At 45.1% G+C, this 22,553-nt stretch overlaps 28 non-coding genes and 7 pseudogenes across 28 annotated transcripts; 34 read left to right on the top strand and 1 right to left on the bottom strand.

The window, feature by feature from the left end:
• Positions 1–161: 161 nt before the first annotated feature.
• LOC147266941 (5S ribosomal RNA) lies at positions 162–280 on the top strand. Its single transcript, XR_015113553.1, has one exon. It is a non-coding gene; the product is annotated as a 5S ribosomal RNA (ribosomal RNA).
• Positions 281–590: 310 nt separating this feature from the next.
• Positions 591–709, top strand: LOC147266940 (5S ribosomal RNA). The gene has a single exon (XR_015115074.1). It is a non-coding gene; the product is annotated as a 5S ribosomal RNA (ribosomal RNA).
• A 309-nt stretch (positions 710–1,018) lies between these two features.
• Positions 1,019–1,137, top strand: LOC147266939 (5S ribosomal RNA). The gene has a single exon (XR_015115584.1). It is a non-coding gene; the product is annotated as a 5S ribosomal RNA (ribosomal RNA).
• Positions 1,138–1,446: 309 nt separating this feature from the next.
• Positions 1,447–1,565, top strand: LOC147266938 (5S ribosomal RNA). Its single transcript, XR_015115042.1, has one exon. It is a non-coding gene; the product is annotated as a 5S ribosomal RNA (ribosomal RNA).
• A 310-nt stretch (positions 1,566–1,875) lies between these two features.
• On the top strand, positions 1,876–1,994 carry LOC147266937 (5S ribosomal RNA). Its single transcript, XR_015113129.1, has one exon. It is a non-coding gene; the product is annotated as a 5S ribosomal RNA (ribosomal RNA).
• A 309-nt stretch (positions 1,995–2,303) lies between these two features.
• On the top strand, positions 2,304–2,422 carry LOC147266936 (5S ribosomal RNA). Its single transcript, XR_015115360.1, has one exon. It is a non-coding gene; the product is annotated as a 5S ribosomal RNA (ribosomal RNA).
• Positions 2,423–2,731: 309 nt separating this feature from the next.
• Positions 2,732–2,850, top strand: LOC147266935 (5S ribosomal RNA). The gene has a single exon (XR_015114580.1). It is a non-coding gene; the product is annotated as a 5S ribosomal RNA (ribosomal RNA).
• Positions 2,851–3,160: 310 nt separating this feature from the next.
• On the top strand, positions 3,161–3,279 carry LOC147266934 (5S ribosomal RNA; annotated as a pseudogene).
• A 309-nt stretch (positions 3,280–3,588) lies between these two features.
• Positions 3,589–3,707, top strand: LOC147266933 (5S ribosomal RNA). The gene has a single exon (XR_015113147.1). It is a non-coding gene; the product is annotated as a 5S ribosomal RNA (ribosomal RNA).
• A 309-nt stretch (positions 3,708–4,016) lies between these two features.
• On the top strand, positions 4,017–4,135 carry LOC147266932 (5S ribosomal RNA). The gene has a single exon (XR_015114569.1). It is a non-coding gene; the product is annotated as a 5S ribosomal RNA (ribosomal RNA).
• A 308-nt stretch (positions 4,136–4,443) lies between these two features.
• On the top strand, positions 4,444–4,562 carry LOC147266931 (5S ribosomal RNA). Its single transcript, XR_015114115.1, has one exon. It is a non-coding gene; the product is annotated as a 5S ribosomal RNA (ribosomal RNA).
• Positions 4,563–4,871: 309 nt separating this feature from the next.
• LOC147266930 (5S ribosomal RNA) lies at positions 4,872–4,990 on the top strand. Its single transcript, XR_015114558.1, has one exon. It is a non-coding gene; the product is annotated as a 5S ribosomal RNA (ribosomal RNA).
• Positions 4,991–5,300: 310 nt separating this feature from the next.
• On the top strand, positions 5,301–5,419 carry LOC147266929 (5S ribosomal RNA). The gene has a single exon (XR_015114975.1). It is a non-coding gene; the product is annotated as a 5S ribosomal RNA (ribosomal RNA).
• Positions 5,420–5,728: 309 nt separating this feature from the next.
• Positions 5,729–5,847, top strand: LOC147266928 (5S ribosomal RNA). Its single transcript, XR_015112759.1, has one exon. It is a non-coding gene; the product is annotated as a 5S ribosomal RNA (ribosomal RNA).
• Positions 5,848–6,157: 310 nt separating this feature from the next.
• LOC147266927 (5S ribosomal RNA) lies at positions 6,158–6,276 on the top strand. Its single transcript, XR_015114974.1, has one exon. It is a non-coding gene; the product is annotated as a 5S ribosomal RNA (ribosomal RNA).
• Positions 6,277–6,585: 309 nt separating this feature from the next.
• Positions 6,586–6,704, top strand: LOC147266926 (5S ribosomal RNA). The gene has a single exon (XR_015114468.1). It is a non-coding gene; the product is annotated as a 5S ribosomal RNA (ribosomal RNA).
• Positions 6,705–7,014: 310 nt separating this feature from the next.
• Positions 7,015–7,133, top strand: LOC147266925 (5S ribosomal RNA). Its single transcript, XR_015114113.1, has one exon. It is a non-coding gene; the product is annotated as a 5S ribosomal RNA (ribosomal RNA).
• Positions 7,134–7,442: 309 nt separating this feature from the next.
• On the top strand, positions 7,443–7,561 carry LOC147266924 (5S ribosomal RNA). The gene has a single exon (XR_015114304.1). It is a non-coding gene; the product is annotated as a 5S ribosomal RNA (ribosomal RNA).
• A 310-nt stretch (positions 7,562–7,871) lies between these two features.
• Positions 7,872–7,990, top strand: LOC147266923 (5S ribosomal RNA). Its single transcript, XR_015114972.1, has one exon. It is a non-coding gene; the product is annotated as a 5S ribosomal RNA (ribosomal RNA).
• A 309-nt stretch (positions 7,991–8,299) lies between these two features.
• LOC147266922 (5S ribosomal RNA) lies at positions 8,300–8,418 on the top strand. The gene has a single exon (XR_015114896.1). It is a non-coding gene; the product is annotated as a 5S ribosomal RNA (ribosomal RNA).
• A 309-nt stretch (positions 8,419–8,727) lies between these two features.
• LOC147266921 (5S ribosomal RNA) lies at positions 8,728–8,846 on the top strand. Its single transcript, XR_015114547.1, has one exon. It is a non-coding gene; the product is annotated as a 5S ribosomal RNA (ribosomal RNA).
• A 309-nt stretch (positions 8,847–9,155) lies between these two features.
• Positions 9,156–9,274, top strand: LOC147266920 (5S ribosomal RNA). Its single transcript, XR_015114536.1, has one exon. It is a non-coding gene; the product is annotated as a 5S ribosomal RNA (ribosomal RNA).
• Positions 9,275–9,584: 310 nt separating this feature from the next.
• Positions 9,585–9,703, top strand: LOC147266919 (5S ribosomal RNA). Its single transcript, XR_015114112.1, has one exon. It is a non-coding gene; the product is annotated as a 5S ribosomal RNA (ribosomal RNA).
• Positions 9,704–10,012: 309 nt separating this feature from the next.
• LOC147266918 (5S ribosomal RNA) lies at positions 10,013–10,131 on the top strand. The gene has a single exon (XR_015113193.1). It is a non-coding gene; the product is annotated as a 5S ribosomal RNA (ribosomal RNA).
• A 309-nt stretch (positions 10,132–10,440) lies between these two features.
• LOC147266917 (5S ribosomal RNA) lies at positions 10,441–10,559 on the top strand (annotated as a pseudogene).
• A 310-nt stretch (positions 10,560–10,869) lies between these two features.
• LOC147266916 (5S ribosomal RNA) lies at positions 10,870–10,988 on the top strand. Its single transcript, XR_015113127.1, has one exon. It is a non-coding gene; the product is annotated as a 5S ribosomal RNA (ribosomal RNA).
• A 310-nt stretch (positions 10,989–11,298) lies between these two features.
• Positions 11,299–11,417, top strand: LOC147266915 (5S ribosomal RNA; annotated as a pseudogene).
• A 309-nt stretch (positions 11,418–11,726) lies between these two features.
• LOC147266914 (5S ribosomal RNA) lies at positions 11,727–11,835 on the top strand (annotated as a pseudogene).
• Positions 11,836–12,145: 310 nt separating this feature from the next.
• On the top strand, positions 12,146–12,264 carry LOC147266913 (5S ribosomal RNA). The gene has a single exon (XR_015113128.1). It is a non-coding gene; the product is annotated as a 5S ribosomal RNA (ribosomal RNA).
• A 308-nt stretch (positions 12,265–12,572) lies between these two features.
• LOC147266912 (5S ribosomal RNA) lies at positions 12,573–12,691 on the top strand. Its single transcript, XR_015114524.1, has one exon. It is a non-coding gene; the product is annotated as a 5S ribosomal RNA (ribosomal RNA).
• A 728-nt stretch (positions 12,692–13,419) lies between these two features.
• Positions 13,420–13,538, top strand: LOC147266911 (5S ribosomal RNA; annotated as a pseudogene).
• Positions 13,539–13,847: 309 nt separating this feature from the next.
• On the top strand, positions 13,848–13,966 carry LOC147266910 (5S ribosomal RNA; annotated as a pseudogene).
• A 728-nt stretch (positions 13,967–14,694) lies between these two features.
• On the top strand, positions 14,695–14,813 carry LOC147266909 (5S ribosomal RNA; annotated as a pseudogene).
• Positions 14,814–15,988: 1,175 nt separating this feature from the next.
• Positions 15,989–16,061, bottom strand: trnaf-gaa (transfer RNA phenylalanine (anticodon GAA)). Its single transcript has one exon. It is a non-coding gene; the product is annotated as a tRNA-Phe (tRNA).
• Positions 16,062–19,637: 3,576 nt separating this feature from the next.
• trnas-gcu (transfer RNA serine (anticodon GCU)) lies at positions 19,638–19,719 on the top strand. The gene has a single exon. It is a non-coding gene; the product is annotated as a tRNA-Ser (tRNA).
• The last annotated feature ends 2,834 nt before the right edge of the window (positions 19,720–22,553 follow it).

Genomic DNA, 22,553 nt, shown 5'->3' with positions numbered 1-22,553 from the left:
ATGCAGTACTTTTCTCTAGATGACATCAACATTCTTTTCTTTTATTGACAGGACACCTATTTGGCGTGTGAAAAGACCCTGAGGCTGTTGCGCTTCACTTTTTTTCTGAGGTTGTAAAGTGAGTGAAATGGATATAGAGCCCATGTGTGTAAGAGTCAAGGGCTTACGGCCATACCACTCTGAACACGCCCGAGCTCGTCTGATCTTGGAAGCTAAGCAGGGTTGGGCCTGGTTAGTACTTGGATGGGAGACCGCCTGGGAATACCAGGTGCTGTAAGCTTTTTTGTTTCATTGTGAGGAAAGGGCAGCTTTGAGTGTTTGGGGACCAGCATGAGCGAGCTTCCCTCACACACCTTTTCTTGAAGCGTCCTCCACAGCTTTCGAATGGAATGTCATGCAGTGTGTAATTTGAAGTAGACAGATTGCAGATGCAGTACTTTTCTCTAGATGACATCAACATTTTTTTCTTTGTATTGACAGGACAACTATTTGGTGTGTAAAAAGACCGTGAGGCTTTTGCACATCACATTTTTTTTGAGGTTGTAAAGTGAGTGAAATGGATATAGAGCCCATGTGTGTGAGAGTCAAGGGCTTACGGCCATACCCCTCTGAACACGCCCGATCTCGTCTGATCTCGGAAGCTTAGCAGGGTCGGGCCTGGTTAGTACTTGGATGGAAGGCCGCCTGGGAATACCAGGTGCTGTAAGCTTTTTTGTTTCATTGTGAGGAAAGGGCCGCTTTGAGTCTTTGGGGACCAGCATGAGCGAGCTTCCCTCACACACCTTTTCTTGAAGCGCCCTCCGCAGCTTTCGAATGGAATATCATGCAGTGTGTAATTTGAAGAAGACAGATGGCAGATGCAGTACTTTTCTCTCGATGACATCAACATTCTTTTGTTTTATTGACAGGACACCGATTTAGCGTGTGAAAAGACCCTGAGGCTGTTGCGCATCACTTTTTTTCTGAGGTTGTAAAGTGTGTGAAATGGATATAGAGCCCATGTGTGTGAGAGTCAAGAGCTTACGGCCATACCACTCTGAACACGCCCGATCTCGTCTGATCTCGGAAGCTAAGCAGGGTTGGGCCTGGTTAGTACTTGGATGGGAGACCGCCTAGGAATACCAGGTGCTGTAAGCTTTTTTGTTTCATTGTGAGGAAAGGGCAGCTTTGAGTGTTTTGGGACCAGCATGAGCGAGCTTCCCTCACACACCTTTTCTTGAAGCGCCCTCCACAGCTTTGGAATGGAATGTCATGCAGTGGTTAATTTGAAGTAGACAGATGGCAGATGCAGTACTTTTCTCTCGATGACATCAACATTCTTTTCTTTTATTGACAGGACACCTATTTGGCGTGTGAAAAGACCCTGAGGCTGTTGCGCTTCACTTTTTTTCTGAGGTTGTAAAGTGAGTGAAATGGATATAGAGCCCATGTGTGTAAGAGTCAAGGGCTTACGGCCATACCACTCTGAACACGCCCGATCTCGTCTGATCTCGGAAGCTAAGCAGGGTCGGGCCTGGTTAGTACTTCGATGGGAGACCGCCTGGGAATACCAGGTGCTGTAAGCTTTTTTGTTTCATTGTGAGGAAAGGGCAGCTTTGAGTGTTTGGGGACCAGCATGAGCGAGCTTCCCTCACACACCTTTTCTTGAAGCGCCCTCCACAGCTTTCGAATGGAATGTCATGCAGTGTGTAATTTGAAGTAGACAGATTGCAGATGCAGTACTTTTCTCTAGATGACATCAACATTCTTTTCTTTGTATTGACAGGACAACTATTTGGTGTGTAAAAAGACTGTGAGGCTGTTGCACATCACATTTTTTTTGAGGTTGTAAAGTGAGTGAAATGGATATAGAGCCCATGTGTGTGAGAGTCAAGGGCTTACGGCCATACCACTCTGAACACGCCCGATCTCGTCTGATCTCGGAAGCTTAGCAGGGTCGGGCCTGGTTAGTACTTGGATGGGAGACCGCCTGGGAATACCAGGTGCTGTAAGCTTTTTTGTTTCATTGTGAGGAAAGGGCCGCTTTGAGTCTTTGGGGACCAGCATGAGCGAGCTTCCCTCACACACCTTTTCTTGAAGCGCCCTCTGCAGCTTTGGAATGGAATTTCATGCAGTGGTTAATTTGAAGAAGACAGATGGCAGATGCAGTACTTTTCTCTCGATGACATCAACATTCTTTTCTTTTATTGACAGGACACGTATTTGGCGTGTGAAAAGACCCTGAGGCTGTTGCGCATCACTTTTTTTCTGAGGTTGTAAATTGTGTGAAATGGATATAGAGCCCATATGTGTCAGAGTCAAAGGCTTATGGCCATACCACTCTTAACACGCCCGATCTCGTCTGATCTCAGAAGCTAAGCAGGGTCGGGCCTGGTTAGTACTTGGATGGAAGACCGCCTGGGAATGCCAGGTGCTGTAAGCTTTTTTGTTTCATTGTGAGGAAAGGGCAGCTTTGAGTGTTTGGGGACCAGCATGAGCGAGCTTCCCTCACACACCTTTTCTTGAAGCGCCCTCCACAGCTTTCGAATGGAATGTCATGCAGTGTGTAATTTGAAGTAGACAGATGGCAGATGCAGTACTTTTCTCTCGATGACATCAACATTCTTTTCTTTTATTGACAGGACACCTATTTGGCGTGTGAAAAGACCCTGAGGCTGTTGCGCTTCACTTTTTTTCTGAGGTTGTAAAGTGAGTGAAATGGATATAGAGCCCATGTGTGTAAGAGTCAAGGGCTTACGGCCATACCACTCTGAACACGCCCGATCTCGTCTGATCTCGGAAGCTAAGCAGGGTCGGGCCTGGTTAGTACTTGGATGGGAGACCGCCTGGGAATACCAGGTGCTGTAAGCTTTTTTGTTTCATTGTGAGGAAAGGGCAGCTTTGAGTGTTTGGGGACCAGCATGAGCGAGCTTCCCTCACACACCTTTTCTTGAAGCGCCCTCCACAGCTTTCGAATGGAATGTCATGCAGTGTGTAATTTGAAGTAGACAGATTGCAGATGCAGTACTTTTCTCTAGATGACATCAACATTCTTTTCTTTGTATTGACAGGACAACTATTTGGTGTGTAAAAAGACTGTGAGGCTGTTGCACATCACATTTTTTTTGAGGTTGTAAAGTGAGTGAAATGGATATAGAGCCCATGTGTGTGAGAGTCAAGGGCTTACGGCCATACCACTCTGAACACGCCCGATCTCGTCTGATCTCGGAAGCCTAGCATGGTCGGGCCTGGTTAGTACTTGGATGGAAGACCGCCTGGGAATACCAGGTACTGTAAGCCTTTTTGTTTCATTGTGAGGAAAGGGCCGCTTTGAGACTTTGGGGACCAGCATGAGCGAGCTTCCCTCACACACCTTTTCTTGAAGGGCCCTCTGCAGCTTTGGAATGGAATTTCATGCAGTGGTTAATTTGAAGAAGACAGATGGCAGATGCAGTACTTTTCTCTCGATGACATCAACATTCTTTTGTTTTTTTGACAAGACACGTATTTGGCGTGTGAAAAGACCCTGAGGCTGTTGCGCATCACTTTTTTTCTGAGGTTGTAAATTGTGTGAAATGGATATAGAGCCCATGTGTGTGAGAGTCAAGAGCTTACGGCCATACCACTCTGAACACGCCCGATCTCGTCTGATCTCGGAAGCTAAGCAGGGTTGGGACTGGTTAGTACTTGGATGGGAGACCGCCTGGGAATACCAGGTGCTGTAAGCTTTTTTGTTTCATTGTGAGGAAAGGGCAGCTTTGAATGTTTGGGGACCAGCATGAGCGAGCTTCCCTCACACACCTTTTCTTGAAGCGCCCTCCACAGCTTTGGAATGGAATGTCATGCAGTGGTTAATTTGAAGTAGACAGATGGCAGATGCAGTACTTTTCTCTAGATGACATCAACATTCTTTTCTTTTATTGACAGGACACCTATTTGGCGTGTGAAAAGACCCTGAAGCTGTTGCGCTTCACTTTTTTTCTGAGGTTGTAAAGTGAGTGAAATGGATATAGAGCCCATGTGTGTAAGAGTCAAGGGCTTACGGCCATACCACTCTGAACACGCCCGATCTCGTCTGATCTCGGAAGCTAAGCAGGGTCGGGCCTGGTTAGTACTTGGATGGGAGACCGCCTGGGAATACCAGGTGCTGTAAGCTTTTTTTTTTCATTGTGAGGAAAGGGCAGCTTTGAGTGTTTGGGGACCAGCATGAGCGAGCTTCCCTCACACACCTTTTCTTGAAGCGCCCTCCACAGCTTTCGAATGGAATGTCATGCAGTGTGTAATTTGAAGTAGACAGATTGCAGATGCAGTACTTTTCTCTAGATGACATCAACATTCTTTTCTTTGTATTGACAGGACAACTATTTGGTGTGTAAAAAGACTGTGAGGCTGTTGCACATCACATTTTTTTTGAGGTTGTAAAGTGAGTGAAATGGATATAGAGCCCATGTGTGTCAGTCAAGGGCTTACGGCCATACCACTCTGAACACGCCCGATCTCGTCTGATCTCGGAAGCTTAGCAGGGTCGGGCCTGGTTAGTACTTGGATGGAAGACCGCCTGGGAATACCAGGTGCTGTAAGCTTTTTTGTTTCATTGTGAGGAAAGGGCAGCTTTGAGTGTTTTGGGACCAGCATGAGCGAGCTTCCCTCACACACCTTTTCTTGAAGCGCACTCCACAGCTTTGGAATGGAATGTCATGCAGTGGTTAATTTGAAGTAGAAAGATGGCAGATGCAGTACTTTTCTCTAGATGACATCAACATTCTTTTCTTTTATTGACAGGACACCTATTTGGCGTGTGAAAAGACCCTGAGGCTGTTGCGCTTCACTTTTTTTCTGAGGTTGTAAAGTGAGTGAAATGGATATAGAGCCCATGTGTGTAAGAGTCAAGGGCTTACGGCCATACCACTCTGAACACGCCCGATCTCGTCTGATCTCGGAAGCTAAGCAGGGTCGGGCCTGGTTAGTACTTGGATGGGAGACCGCCTGGGAATACCAGGTGCTGTAAGCTTTTTTGTTTCATTGTGAGGAAAGGGCAGCTTTGAGTGTTTGGGGACCAGCATGAGCGAGCTTCCCTCACACACCTTTTCTTGAAGCGCCCTCCACAGCTTTCGAATGGAATGTCATGCAGTGTGTAATTTGAAGTAGACAGATTGCAGATGCAGTACTTTTCTCTAGATGACATCAACATTCTTTTCTTTGTATTGACAGGACAACTATTTGGTGTGTAAAAAGACTGTGAGGCTGTTGCACATCACATTTTTTTTGAGGTTGTAAAGTGAGTGAAATGGATATAGAGCCCATGTGTGTCAGAGTCAAGGGCTTACGGCCATACCACTCTGAACACGCCCGATCTCGTCTGATCTCGGAAGCTTAGCAAGGTCGGGCCTGGTTAGTACTTGGATGGAAGACCGCCTGGGAATACCAGGTGCTGTAAGCTTTTTTGTTTCATTGTGAGGAAAGGGCCGCTTTGAGTCTTTGGGGACCAGCATGAGCGAGCTTCCCTCACACACCTTTTCTTGAAGCGCCCTCTGCAGCTTTGGAATGGAATTTCATGCAGTGGTTAATTTGAAGAAGACAGATGGCAGATGCAGTACTTTTCTCTCGATGACATCAACATTCTTTTCTTTTATTGACAGGACACCTATTTGGCGTGTGAAAAGACCCTGAGGCTGTTGCGCTTCACTTTTTTTCTGAGGTTGTAAAGTGAGTGAAATGGATATAGAGCCCATGTGTGTAAGAGTCAAGGGCTTACGGCCATACCACTCTGAACACGCCCGATCTCGTCTGGTCTCGGAAGCTAAGCAGGGTCGGGCCTGGTTAGTACTTGGATGGGAGACCGCCTGGGAATACCAGGTGCTGTAAGCTTTTTTGTTTCATTGTGAGGAAAGGGCAGCTTTGAGTGTTTGGGGACCAGCATGAGCGAGCTTCCCTCACACACCTTTTCTTGAAGCGCCCTCCACAGCTTTCGAATGGAATGTCATGCAGTGTGTAATTTGAAGTAGACAGATTGCAGATGCAGTACTTTTCTCTAGATGACATCAACATTCTTTTCTTTGTATTGACAGGACAACTATTTGGTGTGTAAAAAGACTGTGAGGCTGTTGCACATCACATTTTTTTTGAGGTTGTAAAGTGAGTGAAATGGATATAGAGCCCATGTGTGTCAGAGTCAAGGGCTTACGGCCATACCACTCTGAACACGCCCGATCTCGTCTGATCTCGGAAGCTTAGCAAGGTCGGGCCTGGTTAGTACTTGGATGGAAGACCGCCTGGGAATACCAGGTGCTGTAAGCTTTTTTGTTTCATTGTGAGGAAAGGGCCGCTTTGAGTGTTTGGGGACCAGCATGAGCGAGCTTCCCTCACACACCTTTTCTTGAAGCGCCCTCTGCAGCTTTGGAATGGAATTTCATGCAGTGGTTAATTTGAAGAAGACAGATGGCAGATGCAGTACTTTTCTCTCGATGACATCAACATTCTTTTCTTTTATTGACAGGACACCGATTTGGCGTGTGAAAAGACCCTGAGGCTGTTGCGCATCACTTTTTTTCTGAGGTTGTAAATTGTGTGAAATGGATATAGAGCCCATGTGTGTCAGAGTCAAGGGCTTACGGCCATACCACTCTGAACACGCCCGATCTCGTCTGATCTCGGAAGCTAAGCAGGGTCGGGTCTGGTTAGTACTTGGATGGAAGACCGCCTGGGAATACCAGGTGCTGTATGCTTTTTTGTTTCATTGTGAGGAAAGGGCAGCTTTGAGTGTTTGGGGACCAGCATGAGCGAGCTTCCCTCACACACCTTTTCTTGAAGCGCCCTCCACAGCTTTCGAATGGAATGTCATGCAGTGTGTAATTTGAAGTAGACAGATTGCAGATGCAGTACTTTTCTCTAGATGACATCAACATTCTTTTCTTTGTATTGACAGGACAACTATTTGGTGTGTAAAAAGACTGTGAGGCTGTTGCACATCACATTTTTTTTGAGGTTGTAAAGTGAGTGAAATGGATATAGAGCCCATGTGTGTGAGAGTCAAGGGCTTACGGCCATACCACTCTGAACACGCCCGATCTCGTCTGATCTCGGAAGCTTAGCAGGGTCGGGCCTGGTTAGTACTTGGATGGAAGACCGCCTGGGAATACCAGGTGCTGTAAGCTTTTTTGTTTCATTGTGAGGAAAGGGCCGCTTTGAGTGTTTGGGGACCAGCATGAGCGAGCTTCCCTCACACACCTTTTCTTGAAGGGCCCTCTGCAGCTTTGGAATGGAATTTCATGCAGTGGTTAATTTGAAGAAGACAAATGGCAGATGCAGTACTTTTCTCTCGATGACATCAACATTCTTTTGTTTTATTGACATGACACCGATTTGGCGTGTGAAAAGACCCTGAGGCTGTTGCGCTTCACTTTTTTTCTGAGGTTGTAAAGTGAGTGAAATGGATATAGAGCCCATGTGTGTGAGAGTCAAGGGCTTACGGCCATACCACTCTGAACACGCCCGATCTCGTCTGATCTCGGAAGCTAAGCAGGGTCGGGCCTTTTTAGTACTTGGATGGGAGACCGCCTGGGAATACCAGGTGCTGTAAGCTTTTTTTTTTCATTGTGAGGAAAGGGCAGCTTTGAGTGTTTGGGGACCAGCATGAGCGAGCTTCCCTCACACACCTTTTCTTGAAGCGCCCTCCACAGCTTTCGAATGGAATGTCATGCAGTGTGTAATTTGAAGTAGACAGATTGCAGATGCAGTACTTTTCTCTAGATGACATCAACATTCTTTTCTTTGTATTGACAGGACAACTATTTGGTGTGTAAAAAGACTGTGAGGCTGTTGCACATCACATTTTTTTTGAGGTTGTAAAGTGAGTGAAATGGATATAGAGCCCATGTGTGTGAGAGTCAAGGGCTTACGGCCATACCACTCTGAACACGCCCGATCTCGTCTGATCTCGGAAGCTTAGCAAGGTCGGGCCTGGTTAGTACTTGGATGGAAGACCGCCTGGGAATACCAGGTGCTGTAAGCTTTTTTGTTTCATTGTGAGGAAAGGGCCGCTTTGAGTGTTTGGGGACCAGCATGAGCGAGCTTCCCTCACACACCTTTTCTTGAAGGGCCCTCTGCAGCTTTGGAATGGAATTTCATGCAGTGGTTAATTTGAAGAAGACAAATGGCAGATGCAGTACTTTTCTCTCGATGACATCAACATTCTTTTGTTTTTTTGACAGGACACGTATTTGGCGTGTGAAAAGACCCTGAGGCTGTTGCGCTTCACTTTTTTTCTGAGGTTGTAAATTGTGTGAAATGGATATAGAGCCCATGTGTGTGAGAGTCAAGAGCTTACGGCCATACCACTCTGAACACGCTCGATCTCGTCTGATCTCGGAAGCTAAGCAGGGTTGGGCCTGGTTAGTACATGGATGGGAGACCGCCTGGGAATACCAGGTGCTGGAAGCTTTTTTGTTTAATTGTGAGGAAAGGGCAGCTTTGAGTGTTTGGGGACCAGCATGAGCGAGCTTCCCTCACACACCTTTTCTTGAAGCGCCCTCCACAGCTTTGGAATGGAATGTCATGCAGTGGTTAATTTGAAGTAGACAGATGGCAGATGCAGTACTTTTCTCTAGATGACATCAACATTCTTTTCTTTTATTGACAGGACACCTATTTGGCGTGTGAAAAGACCCTGAGGCTGTTGCGCTTCACTTTTTTTCTGAGGTTGTAAAGTGAGTGAAATGGATATAGAGCCCATGTGTGTAAGAGTCAAGGGCTTACGGCCATACCACTCTGAACACGCCCGATCTCGTCTGATCTCGGAAGCTAAGCAGGGTCGGGCCTGGTTAGTACTTGGATGGGAGACCGCCTGGGAATACCAGGTGCTGTAAGCTTTTTTGTTTCATTGTGAGGAAAGGGCAGCTTTGAGTGTTTGGGGACCAGCATGAGCGAGCTTCCCTCACACACCTTTTCTTGAAGCGCCCTCCACAGCTTTCGAATGGAATGTCATGCAGTGTGTAATTTGAAGTCGACAGATTGCAGATGCAGTACTTTTCTCTCGATGACATCAACATTCTTTTCTTTTATTGACAGGACACCGATTTGGCGTGTGAAAAGACCCTGAGGCTGTTGCGCATCACTTTTTTTCTGAGGTTGTAAAGTGTGTGAAATGGATATAGAGCCCATGTGTGTCAGAGTCAAGGGCTTACGGCCATACCACTCTGAACACGCCCGATCTCGTCTGATCTCGGAAGCTAAGCAGGGTCGGGCCTGGTTAGTACTTGGATGGGAGACCGCCTGGGAATACCAGGTGCTGTAAGCTTTTTTGTTTCATTGTGAGGAAAGGGCAGCTTTGAGTGTTTGGGGACCAGCATGAGCGAGCTTCCCTCACACACCTTTTCTTGAAGCGCCCTCCACAGCTTTCGAATGGAATGTCATGCAGTGTGTAATTTGAAGTAGACAGATTGCAGATGCAGTACTTTTCTCTAGATGACATCAACATTCTTTTCTTTGTATTGACAGGACAACTATTTGGTGTGTGAAAAGACCGTGAGGCTGTTGCACATCACATTTTTTTTGAGGTTGTAAAGTGAGTGAAATGGATATAGAGCCCATGTGTGTGAGAGTCAAGGGCTTACGGCCATACCACTCTGAACACGCCCGATCTCGTCTGATCTCGGAAGCTTAGCAGGGTCGGGCCTGGTTAGTACTTGGATGGAAGACCGCCTGGGAATACCAGGTGCTGTAAGCTTTTTTGTTTCATTGTGAGGAAAGGGCCGCTTTGAGTCTTTGGGGACCAGCATGAGCGAGCTTCCCTCACACACCTTTTCTTGAAGCGCCCTCTGCAGCTTTGGAATGGAATTTCATGCAGTGGTTAATTTGAAGAAGACAGATGGCAGATGCAGTACTTTTCTCTCGATGACATCAACATTCTTTTCTTTTATTGACAGGACACCGATTTGGCGTGTGAAAAGACCCTGAGGCTGTTGCGCATCACTTTTTTTCTGAGGTTGTAAATTGTGTGAAATGGATATAGAGCCCATGTGTGTCAGAGTCAAGGGCTTACGGCCATACCACTCTGAACACGCCCGATCTCGTCTGATCTCGGAAGCTAAGCAGGGTCGGGCCTGGTTTGTACTTGGATGGAAGACCGCCTGGGAATACCAGGTGCTGTAAGCTTTTTTATTTCTTTGTGAGGAAAGGGCAGCTTTGAGTCTTTGGGGACCAGCATGAGCGAGCTTCCCTCACACACCTTTTCTTGAAGCGCCCTCCACAGCTTTGGAATGGAATGTCATGCAGTGGTTAATTTGAAGTAGACAGATGGCAGATGCAGTACTTTTCTCTAGATGACATCAACATTCTTTTCTTTTATTGACAGGACACCGATTTGGCGTGTGAAAAGACCCTGAGGCTATTGCGCATCACTTTTTTTCTGAGGTTGTAAAGTGTGTGAAATGGATATAGAGCCCATGTGTGTCAGAGTCAAGGGCTTACAGCCATACCACTCTGAACACGCCCGATCTCGTCTGATCTCGGAAGCTAAGCAGGGTCGGGCCTGGTTAGTACTTGGATGGAAGAACGCCTGGGAATATCAGGTTCTGTAAGCTTTTTTGTTTCTTTGTGAGGAAAGGGCAGCTTTGAGTCTTTGGGGACCAGCATGAGCGAGCTTCCCTCACACACCTTTTCTTGAAGCGCCTTTCTGCAGCTTTGAAATTGAATGTCATGAAGCGTGTAATTTGAAGTAGACAGATGGCAGATGCAGTACTTTTCTCTAGATGACATCAACATTCTTTTCTTTTTTTGACAGGACACCTATTTGGCGTGTGAAAAGACCCTGACGCTGTTGCGCTTCACTTTTTTTCTGAGGTTGTAAAGTGAGTGAAATGGATATAGAGCCCATGTGTGTAAGAGTCAAGGGCTTACGGCCATACCACTCTGGACACGCCCGATCTCGTCTGATCTCGGAAGCTAAGCAGGGTCGGGCCTGGTTAGTACTTGGGTGGGAGACCGCCTGGGAATACCAGGTGCTGTAAGCTTTTTTGTTTCATTGTGAGGAAAGTGCAGCTTTGAGTGTTTGGGGACCAGCATGAGCGAGCTTCCCTCACACACCTTTTCTTGAAGCGCCCTCCACAGCTTTCGAATGGAATGTCATGCAGTGTGTAATTTGAAGTAGACAGATTGCAGATGCAGTACTTTTCTCTCGATGACATCAACATTCTTTTCTTTGTATTGACAGGACAACTATTTGGTGTGTAAAATGACCGTGAGGCTGTTGCACATCACATTTTTTTTGAGTTTGTAAAGTGAGTGAAATGGATATAGAGCCCATCTGTCTGAAAGGCAAGGGCTTACGGCCATACCACTCTGAACACGCCTGATCTCGTCTGATCTCGGAAGCTTAGCAGGGTCGGTCCTGGTTAGTACTTGGATGGAAGACTGCCTGGGAATACCAGGTGCTGTAAGCTTTTATGTTTCATTGTGAGGAAAGGGCCGCTTTGAGTCTTTGGGGACCAGCATGAGCGAGCTTCCCTCACACACCTTTTCTTGAAGCGCCTTTCTGCAGCTTTGAAATTGAATGTCATGCAGCGTGTAATTTGAAGTAGACAGATGGCAGATGCAGTACTTTTCTCTAGATGACATCAACATTCTTTTCTTTTATTGACAGGACACCTATTTGGCGTGTGAAAAGACCCTGAGGCTTTTGCGCTTCACATTTTTCTGAGGTTGTAAAGTGAGTGAAATGGATATAGAGTCCATGTGTGTAAGAGTCAAGGGCTTACGGCCATACCACTCTGAACACGCCCGATCTCGGAAGCTAAGCGGGGTCGGGCCTGGATAGTACTTCGATGGGAGACTGCCTGGGAATACCAGGTGCTGTAAGCTTTTTTGTTTCATTGTGAGGAAAGGGCAGCTTTGAGTGTTTGGGGACCAGCATGAGCGAGCTTCCCTCACACACCTTTTCTTGAAGCGCCCTCCACAGCTTTCGAATGGAATGTCATGCAGTGTGTAATTTGAAGTAGACAGATGGCAGATGCAGTACTTTTCTCTCGATGACATCAACATTCTTGTCTTTGTATTGACAGGACAACTATTTGGTGTGTAAAAAGACCGTGAGGCTTTTGCACATCACATTTTTTTTTAGGTTGTATAGTGAGTGAAATGGATATAGAGCCCATGTGTGTGAGAGTCAAGGGCTTACGGCCATACCACTCTGAACACGCCCGATCTCGTCTGATCTCGGAAGCTTAGCAGGGTCGGGCCTGGTTAGTACTTGGATGGGAGACCGCCTGGGAATACCAGGTGCTGTAAGCTTTTTTGTTTCATTGTGAGGAAAGGGCCGCTTTGAGTCTTTGGGGACCAGCATGAGCGAGCTTCCCTCACACACCTTTTCTTGAAGCGCCCTCCGCAGCTTTCGAATGGAATGTCATGCAGTGTGTAATTTGAAGTCGACAGTTGGCAGATGCAGTACTTTTCTCTAGATGACATCAACATTCTTTTCTTTTGTTGACAGGACACCTATTTGGCGTGTGAAAAGACCCTGAGGCTTTTGCGCTTCACATTTTTCTGAGGTTGTAAAGTGAGTGAAATGGATATAGAGTCCATGTGTGTAAGAGTCAAGGGCTTACGGCCATACCACTCTGAACACGCCCGATCTCGTCTGATCTCGGAAGCTAAGCAGGGTCGGTCCTGTTTTGTACTTGGATGGGAGACCGCCTGGGAATACCAGGTGCTGTAAGCTTTTTTGTTTCATTGTGAGGAAAGGGCAGCTTTGAGTGTTTGGGGACCAGCATGAGCGAGCTTCCCTCACACACCTTTTCTTGAAGCGCCTTTCTGCAGCTTTGATTTTGAATGTCATGCAGCGTGTAATTTGAAGTAGACAGATTGCAGATGCAGTACTTTTCTCTAGATGACATCAACATTCTTTTCTTTTATTGACAGGACACCTATTTGGCGTGTGAAAAGACCCTGAGGCTTTTGCGCTTCACTTTTTTTCTGAGGTTGTAAAGTGAGTGAAATGGATATAGAGCCCATGTGTGTCAGAGTCAGGGACTTACGGCCATACCATTCTGAACTCGTCTGATCTCGGAAGCTAAGCAGCGTCGGGCCTGGTTAGTACTTGGATGGGAGACCTCCCGGGAATACCAGGTACTTTTAGCGTTTTTGTTTCTTTTTGAGGAAAGGGCAGCTTTGAGTCTTTGGGGACCAGCATGAGCGAGCTTCCCTCACACACCTTTTCTTGAAGCGCCCTCAACAGCTTTCGAATGGAATGTCATGCAGTGGTTAATTTGAATTAGACAGATGGCAGAAGCAATACTTTTCTCTCGATGACATCAACATTCTTTTCTTTTATTTACAGGACACCTATTTGGCGTGTGAAAAGACCCTGAGGCTGTTGCGCTTCACTTTTTTTCTGAGGTTGTAAAGTGAGTGAAATGGATATAGAGCCCATGTGTGTAAGAGGCAAGGGCTTACGGCCATACTGCTCTGGACACGCCCGATCTCGTCTGATCTCGGAAACTAAGCAGGGTCGGGCCTGTTTAGTACTTGGATGGGAGACCGCCTGGGAATACCAGGTACTTTAAGCTTTTTTGTTTCTTTGTGAGGAAAGGGCAGCTTTGAGTCTTTGGGGACCAGCATGAGCGAGCTTCCCTCACACACCTTTTCTTGAAGCGCCTTTCTGCAGCTTTGAAATTGAATGTCATGCAGCGTGTAATTTGAAGTCGACAGATGGCAGATGCAGTACTTTTCTCTAGATGACATCAACATTCTTTTCTTTTATTGACAGGACACCTATTTGGCGTGTGAAAAGACCCTGAGGCTTTTGCGCTTCACATTTTTCTGAGGTTGTAAAGTGAGTGAAGTGGATATAGATCCCATGTGTGTCAGAGTCAGGGGCTTACGGCCATACCACTCTGAACACGCCCGATCTAGTCTGATCTTGGAAGCTAAGCAGGGTCGGTCCTGGTTAGTACTTGGATGGGAGACCGCCTGGGAATACCAGGTGCTGTAAACTTTTTTGTTTCTTTGTGAGGAAAGGGCAGCTTTGAGTCTTTGGGGACCAGCATGAGCGAGCTTCCCTCACACACCTTTTCTTGAAGCGCCTTTCTGCAGCTTTGATTTTGAATGTCATGCAGCGTGTAATTTGAAGTAGACAGATTGCAGATGCAGTACTTTTCTCTAGATGACATCAACATTCTTTTCTTTTATTGACAGGACACCTATTTGGCGTGTGAAAAGACCCTGAGGCTTTTGCGCTTCACTTTTTTTCTGACGTTGTAAAGTGAGTGAAATGGATATAGAGCCCATGTGTGTCAGAGTCAGGGACTTACGTCCACACCATTCTGAACTCGTCTGATCTCGGAAGCTAAGCAGCGTCGGGCCTGGTTAGTACTTGGATGAGAGAGCACCTGGGAATACCAGGTGCTGTAAGCTTTTTTGTTTCATTGTGAGGAAAGGGCAGCTTTGAGTGTTTGGGGACCAGCATGAGCGAGCTTCCCTCACACACCTTTTCTTGAAGCGCCCTCCACAGCTTTCGAATGGAATGTCATGCAGTGGTTAATTCGAATTAGACAGATGGCAGAAGCAATACTTTTCTCTCGATGACATCAACATTCTTTTCTTTTATTGACAGGACACCTATTTGGCGTGTGAAAAGACTCTGAGGCTGTTGCGCTTCACTTTTTTTCTGAGGTTGTAAAGTGAGTGAAATGGATATAGAGCCCATGTGTGTAAGAGTCAAGGGCTTACGGCCATACCGCTCTGAACACACCCGATCTCGTCTGATATCGGAAACTAAGCAGGGTTGGCCCTGATTAGTACTTGGATGGGAGACCGCCTGGGAATACCAGGTACTTTTAGCGTTTTTGTTTCTTTTTGAGGAAAGGGCAGCTTTGAGTCTTTGGGGACCAGCATGAGCGAGCTTCCCTCACACACCTTTTCTTGAAGCGCCTTTCTGCAGCTTTGAAATTGAATGTCATGCAGCGTGTAATTTGAAGTAGACAGATGGCAGATGCAGTGCACTGGGCTTCTCTCTACTCCTCTCTCTCCTCCTATATGTGTCGTACATTAATTATACTCATAGGTATTACTAACTTGTCTCCTTCTCAGGAGCCTTTTAGGCTCCCCTTTTTCCAGATCTGGGTGCCACTGGAGGAGGCTGCAGAGCTGAAGAGGCTCAAGCTGCCACCCGTAGCTCCACCTACTCACATCACCGTCCGTCCATCAGTCTCTCTCTCTCTTTATTTCTGTCCCTCTCTTTCCTTCTACATATCCGTCTTCCTCCATTATCTGTTTTGTTCCTGTTCTCTTTCCCCCCAACCGGTCAAAGCAGAAGGCCGTCCCCATTGAGCCTGGATCTGCTCGATGTTCCTGCCTGTTAAAAGGAAGGTTTTTGTCGCCGCTGTTGCAGGATGTGCTTGCTGATGGAGAATTGTTGGTGTAGATTCATTGAAGGAGTTTGGTACTGGACCTGCTCTACCTGTAAAGTGTCATGAGATAACTTTTGTTGTGATTTGGTGCAATATAAATAAAATTAACTTGACCAGTGTTATTTGTGGTCTTCCGTTAATTGCATGCCACATGAAATTATTATTAGTCACTTTTATCTCACATTTGACCTGCAGCTACAGTCTCACAGTGGCAAGATGAGAACACTTCTACTTTTGATGATGACAGTTTTTTCAACACTAAACTTCATCCAGTACCATGTTGTCAAACACTGGAACGTCCACAGCACCTGAACAGGGACCTGAACCCTGGACCCTCAGATTAAAAGTCTGATGCTCTACCGTCTGAGCTACTCAGCATTTAGACAGGAAAAGAAACACCTGTGAAGGTCAAACTGCTGCTTTCTTGACTTGTTCAATCCTCCATGTTCAACTCCACCATGCTTTTGATTGGCTCTGATTCTCTGTGGCAAAATCCAACAAGAGGCTCCAAAAATGTCTTGAATGTCATAAGAATGCACAGGACAAGATGTTAGTCTCCTTCATGTCTGCAGTTCCTCCACTGGAAAGTAAAGTCAATGCTGTTCCTCTGCTGAAACCTGGGATCGGACCAGGGACCTTTAGATCTTCAGTCTAACGCTCTCCCAACTGAGCTATTTCAGCTCTGAGGGAGGGCCCTGCTTCTCTCATTTTATAATCTCTTCCACTCTCACGAGAACTTAGAGAGGATTTGAGCCTCTGAAGTCATGACACATTGAACAGTTCTACAGGACCATTTTTGATGAATGTCTGAATCAAACAAGCCTTTTTTGTTTGTCTTCTTCCCAGTTGCCTCAACATTGTGTGAGCCAATAATTCCACATCTGTATCAGACACACCTCTTGTTGGTGGGTTTTATGGATCTTTCTGTTCTAACAGTGTCTTTTATCTTAAATATGCCACTTTCACATGAAAACATCAATAACAGGACAATATCAAAACTATTATTGCTGCTGTTGTTGGTTGTGTGTCTGTCTTCCATCCCCCTGTCCCCCTGTCTTTCTCTCTGCTTGTCTTTCACCCTCATCTTGTTCCCCATCTTTTTGTCATTCTCTCCCTCCTTTCTCTCTGTCTTTTGTCTTTTCTTCTCCATATTTGTCTTCTGCTGCTCCAGGATCAGCTCCTATCACACAGTGGTCCAGAACCATTATGAAGCCTGATCATGAATGTGAGCAAAGCTCTTGGAACAGGCCTGCTGCCACCACAACTAAGATCCTGCAGGTCACTAGAAACTCCAGTGTCCAGCTGACAAGTGGACTTTCCTCTGATCTGTGGTGGTGCTGAGTTTAGGAAAAGTCTCCAACAAGAAGATGAAGGAGGCCATCAACTCCTCCAAGCTCAACATCTATACTGGCTTTACTGGGAGATCAGGAGGTCAAAGCAGATCTTCACCCTCCACCTCAGATGGTTTCTACTCACAGAGATGAGGGACCAGTTAAAACCAGCTACCTGGAGCTCCCTGAAGCCATTGTCCCCATCAGCTAACATCTGGATCTGGACCTGCACCGGTGCTGATTTGTGTCTTGAGTCCCCAGAGTTTGTTGAACCAGAGAGGCTTCAACTGGTGACGGTCGTACAACCAAGCGTGAAGGTGAGCCTGCATTGTCTGATGTGGAGCTAACAGGGGAATTAGCAAGTGCTCTGACTGTTCTAGAGTTGCTGCTGAGTTGAATTTGAATTTATTTGTTGAAATGTTCTAGTTTCTATGAGGTCAGGGAAGTTTGGTGTGGATCTAAAGGTCCCTGGTTGGAACCCAGGACATTGTTTTGGCTCATTTGAACATTTTCAAACCCTCGTTGCTCAGATTTTACATGAATTTGATCATGACTTTTGGACAAATGTTTTGTTTATTAATTAAATAATCACTTCAGTTATGAATTAAGTGAGTCACCCAGACTTGGTCAATAATAAAAGTTAGTCTGGTTATTATCCAGTTTCCAGTCAGTTAGGACACACACACACACACACACACACACACACACACACACACACACACACACAGCCTGTCTGTGGTATAAAATGGTCTGTCACGTTCTCTCACATTGGAAGATTTCTCTGACTCCATTGTCAATAAAGACATTCTTCATCTGACACCTGAGTCTTGATCCACTGATTCCTCTGATCCACCTCTTTCTGCTCCAAAAAGGCTGACATGGATCAGGTGGGTCCATGTCATCCAATCAGTAGGTTTCTCTTCTCAATTAATTTTCTTCATCCCAGTTTAGATTGATTCTTCTCAGCCTCATGAAGGAGCATCTGATCAGGTGTTTGACTGCTTGTTGGTTGTAATTCCATAGATTTTAATCTCAGATGTTATAGAATTAATAAGAACATCTTAAAGACCTTTGTCCAACACTTGAAACTCACCTGTCTGTGGAGGCCCAACTGGCCTTTGGTAGTGAGGTGGTGGACGCATGTGAATGAAATGAGGCTCGTGTTGCTGTGAGGAGCCACTAGAGGGAGACACCTGTCGTTCCTCCCAGCTGACAATGAGGCTTCACAGCTGCATTTGAAGCTGTCCTTTATGAGTTACAACTGTCTTGAGCTCAGGAGCCAAACTCACCGAAAAAATATGCAAGTGGCTTTGGACAAAAGCGTCTGCTCAATGAAATTGTAGGATTGTAGACTTCTATAAATGTAGAATATAATTGTAGAAATGCTCTCTATCACCATCCCCAACGTCTGTGCCAGGGTCTCTGGCCAGTGGTCAATGGGCTCCTATCACCTGCCCAGGATGGATCAAGCTTGCTTGTCTTTGTAATTCTGCACTTATTAGAGACCTGGAAACAAAGGAATGCTGAAAAAGAGAAAATAGGACCTCACACAAATGGGCTTGTGACACAATTTTAAAGAATTGTGTAAATGTGAATCTTTTACAAATGTGTGTGTGAGAATGTGGTTGTTGTGGCCGAGTGGTGAAGGCGATGGACTAGAAATCCATTGGGGTCTCCCTGCTCAGGTTGGAGTCCTGCCAACAACGTTAAAGTGTTGATGTTCTGGAGGAGACAACATCTGATCTTTGTTAGATCCACGAGTCAAAGGTTTTCTTTAAAGTGCTGCAGCAGCTGAGGATGAGGGACAGATAGAATTACAAACCATCTTCCTGAGGACATTTTGAAAAATGATGACATTTTGCCACAGTTATTATTGACTTGGAACACTGCAAAAATATCCCCTCTCCAAAAACCCTCCTCTTCAACTTTGTACCTAAGTTGTCTCCTCATCAGGCACCACAGTGTCCAGGATGTTCAGTCAAAAAGTCATTCATGATTTTAAAAATGTCCATCAAACACAAAATAAGGCTTCAAATAGGTAAAAATAACCATCTGTAGACTGGACCAATATGCTGATGTGATCCTTTGATTAGTTTAGGATCAGTCAGAGATCAAAGACTGAAGCAGGAGATCAATGCTCAGAACCCAGAGATCAAAGACAGAATTCAGACATCAGAGACAGAATTCAGACATCAAACACATACCTGATGGAGGCTCCACCCCCCCCCAGACAGTTTCCATGTCAGTCGTAAGTTTTTATTTTTAAAGCGCCAAATCACAACAAATGTTATCTTCTTTTTATTCTTTTTATTAAAGATTGAAGCTCCATACAAGACAGAGTTTGTAGACAAGAACATCACAGCCTGGGAAGCTTTCACTTCTTTTGATGGACAGCTTTGATTTCAGGTTCTACCTCTGTAAAATTGAAAGTAAAGTAAATGAAGCACCTGTGAAGGTAAAACTGATGATGTCATGACTTGTTCAGTCCTCCAACGTTAAAGTCCAACAAGCTTTTGATTGTCTCTGATTCTCTGTGGCAAAATCCAACAAGAGGAAAAAGAAAATCTTGAGGTTGTCTCACTTTCTTTTAAAGAAACTCTGCATAGGACAGTGATAGGATGCTTGTTTCCTTGGATGAAAAAGTCTGGTACTCTCATCTTCTTAAACATGTACTTGTTCAATCATGACAAGAGAATCTGAGCTTGGATGTCATTTTGTAGTAAAAGGTGAATTAAACTTGTAAACATCAGCTGGTGTTCACTCTGATGATGTGTCGATGGTCTGTATTCTGCCTTCTGTAGCACGATGCTGCTGGGAAGAAGCCTGATTATGTCAGAGTTGTGTTCAGTGGCTCCTGCTGGGTCCATTTCTGACAAATAGGCTCCAAAGAGTTCAGGTGTTTAAAAGCTCAGGGTTGCTGTCAGCAGACGAGGTGGCCGAGTGGTTAAGGCGATGGACTGCTAATCCATTGTGCTCTGCACGCATGGGTTCGAATCCCATCCTCGTCGTGAGCGACTCTGGTTTCTACTCCTACATTATGGAATTACTGTGAGGCTTTTAACTGACACAGATACCAGTTGAGTCAACTTCCCTTTCACAACCTGACCAAAACAACTCTGACACCCAGAGCTCACATGTGTCAATCACCTCTGTAGAAGGTCCCACCCCCACAGAGCTATAAATCCTCCCATCAGTGAAGAAAACTGAAGACGCCTCTTGGATGAGAGCTGAAGCATCTTCAAGAAACCTGAAACAGTCCACTTGGTACATTTAAATAATTCTACAATTCCTTTAAGCTTTTGTCCAAGCCATGTACATGTATCACATGTATATAATGTATATGTGATACTCTTTCATCTACTCATGAACCAAAAATGCAGTCTAATACCAGTAAATTTGTGCAGAAAAATGTCATTTGTGCTCCTTCTTTTATTTATTTGTTTATTTAGTATTTTTTAATGTATTTTCTTTCAATTCACATTTTGTCCATTAACTTCATAATCACTCCTCACAGTCGCCATCTCATCACATGACTAAAGTTTGGGTTCTGTATTGGTGGTAAAATATCCTTCCATGCCCCTCACTAGTTTGCACACAGAAAAGCATATTTTACTGGTTTCAAATCTCTTAGCGTGTTCTCTCTCTTAAACCAGCTGTGGCAGCTTTCATTGTGTGATTGATTTTAAAATATAAAGATAGAACAGAATCATTGGAATAAGATGTCAGGACATTTGAAGGAATGTAAATCTCCTGTTGAAATGTTGCAGTGTGCAGCTGAGGCTCTCTGGCAGTGGCACAAGGAGCCACAATGGCAGAACCTGGACCCTCCTGGAGGAGAACCACAGGTGAGGGCCTTCTTGGCTCCAGATTGATGGAAATCAAGTGTCTGAGGCTGTTAGCAGCCATGAAGTTGATCTGGTTGGGCACTGGTATTTTTTCTTGCTGCAGCTCAGGAGTGATTCAGGAGAAGAGTTTCAGAACAGCCAAGGTTGGGGACTGGAATTTTCAAATTTCCCCTGGAACCAGACAACCTTGGGAGGTAAAACCTCCAATCATAGCCACTCAGATGCAGCAGCAGAAAGAAGCTGTCATCCACCCTGACAGTCAGAGCATCAAGTCAAGTAAACATCAACCATCTTGTAGTTCCAAACCTTCACCTGTCAGATTCAGCTACTTCTTATTGTGGGACTTTAAATTTGAACACAATGGAATTTGGAAGAGGAGTTTTCCTTCAAGTCCAAACATCATCGTCCAGCCTCCAACCAGAGGTCCATCAGTTATCATGGGAGCCACATGTGGAGTCTGGGTTCTTTTCTAGAATGTGACGGCAATGACAGTCCTGCCAAGTGACATCACTGACATGACTGGATGACTTCAGTCACATGACTGGATGGCTTCAGTCACGTGACAGGATGACTTCAGTCACATGACTGGATGATTTGAAAATTTTGTTGTGGGCCTCTGGACCTTTTTTAAATCAGTAGTTGACCACAGGTAGCTTAGCTAACTGTTAACTAATTAACTTTCAGTCCAGACAAAGAATGTGGGTTGACAGTTATTCATACAAAGTCTTTGGTTTCAGATGCAGCCTCAACTGAGACTCCTGGTTCAGAGGATGGGTTTGTTTGCTGTCAGGTTGCCACCTTTTAGAAATGAAAATCAGGGACGCCCACCACGGCTCCTGGGGGCCATGACCACCAGGGGCCTGACTCCCATGAGGTGGGTGCCCACAGCAGTGGTGTGTTTTATTTTGTAGGTGTTTTCAGTCAAGGGGTGATCAAGAAAGCAATTCCTCCTACTTAAAGCTTGAAATGCTTTATCACCAATAAACACATTCTTTATTGTTCAACACTGAACTGCACAATGAACTTTTAAAATACAAACTCAATAAATGGAGAACTTTATGTGACTTAAGTTCATAACACATCAACAGGTTTCCCTCCCTTCTTTTTCCAAGTCTCCTTCTTGTTCCTCCTTGCAGCTCTGGGGAACTCTTGGTCTCTCAAAGCCCTGTTGGAAAACTCTGAACAGGACTGCTCAAAGTTGAGAGTGATCACTCCTTTGAGCTCCATGGAGCTCCTGTTCCTGCAGTCACTCCATTTCTGCTTTTTATTTTGTGTTTGTATTAAAGTTCTATTGCTGAAAAAAAGAGACTTTTTTGCCTTTTTCTTGAGGTAAATATATGAGGGTCGAAACTGACCCATAACACCATGGATGTTACAATAGTTAATAATATTAAAATGAATAATAAATCAAACCAATCCATGTCAGAGATGTGTTCTAACACCCCTCAGTAATGGTCAGGAAACACAACAACCTTTTGTTTATTTCTATGATTTTCTTGAGGTTCATTTGATCATTTTTTTAACTGAAATCGAGGTTTTACTGACTAAAAAAAGGTCCAGAGGCCCACAACAAAATATTCCAATCAATATTTCCATGGATAAGGAAGCCTAACAAGGTAACCAAGAGATGGGAAACAACTTGGATGATCGAAAATTGTTTTTAGTTTATTTGACAGCTGATTGAAGACGTGGGTCAAAACTGACCTGTTAACATCAGAGATGGGAACAGAAAGCTAACACAAGAGGAAGGTTGAAGCTATGAAAAAGGAGTTTGATAAAAATCTTGAACTGACAGTAGAAATATCCTTTTTTATGTTTACCTTTGTTGACAGAAGTCACTTTAGCTTGGCAGTGAAAAGAATCTATGCTCGCTTGACAAATAAGTGCACAAACTGGGTTCAAGCTGGACTTTGGACACTGGTATCTGCAACAACTCCCATCATCTCCTAATCTAGCATCTCTGCTGTGCTCAAACTATTTTACAGAACATTTGACAG

This window comes from Aulostomus chinensis, chromosome 4 (genome assembly GCF_037954235.1).
Source record: "Aulostomus chinensis isolate RoL2024-O1b breed Wild chromosome 4, RoL_Achi_v1.0, whole genome shotgun sequence".
NCBI lineage: Eukaryota > Metazoa > Chordata > Actinopteri > Syngnathiformes > Aulostomidae > Aulostomus > Aulostomus chinensis.
This window is presented reverse-complemented; position numbering and strand designations above follow the sequence as displayed.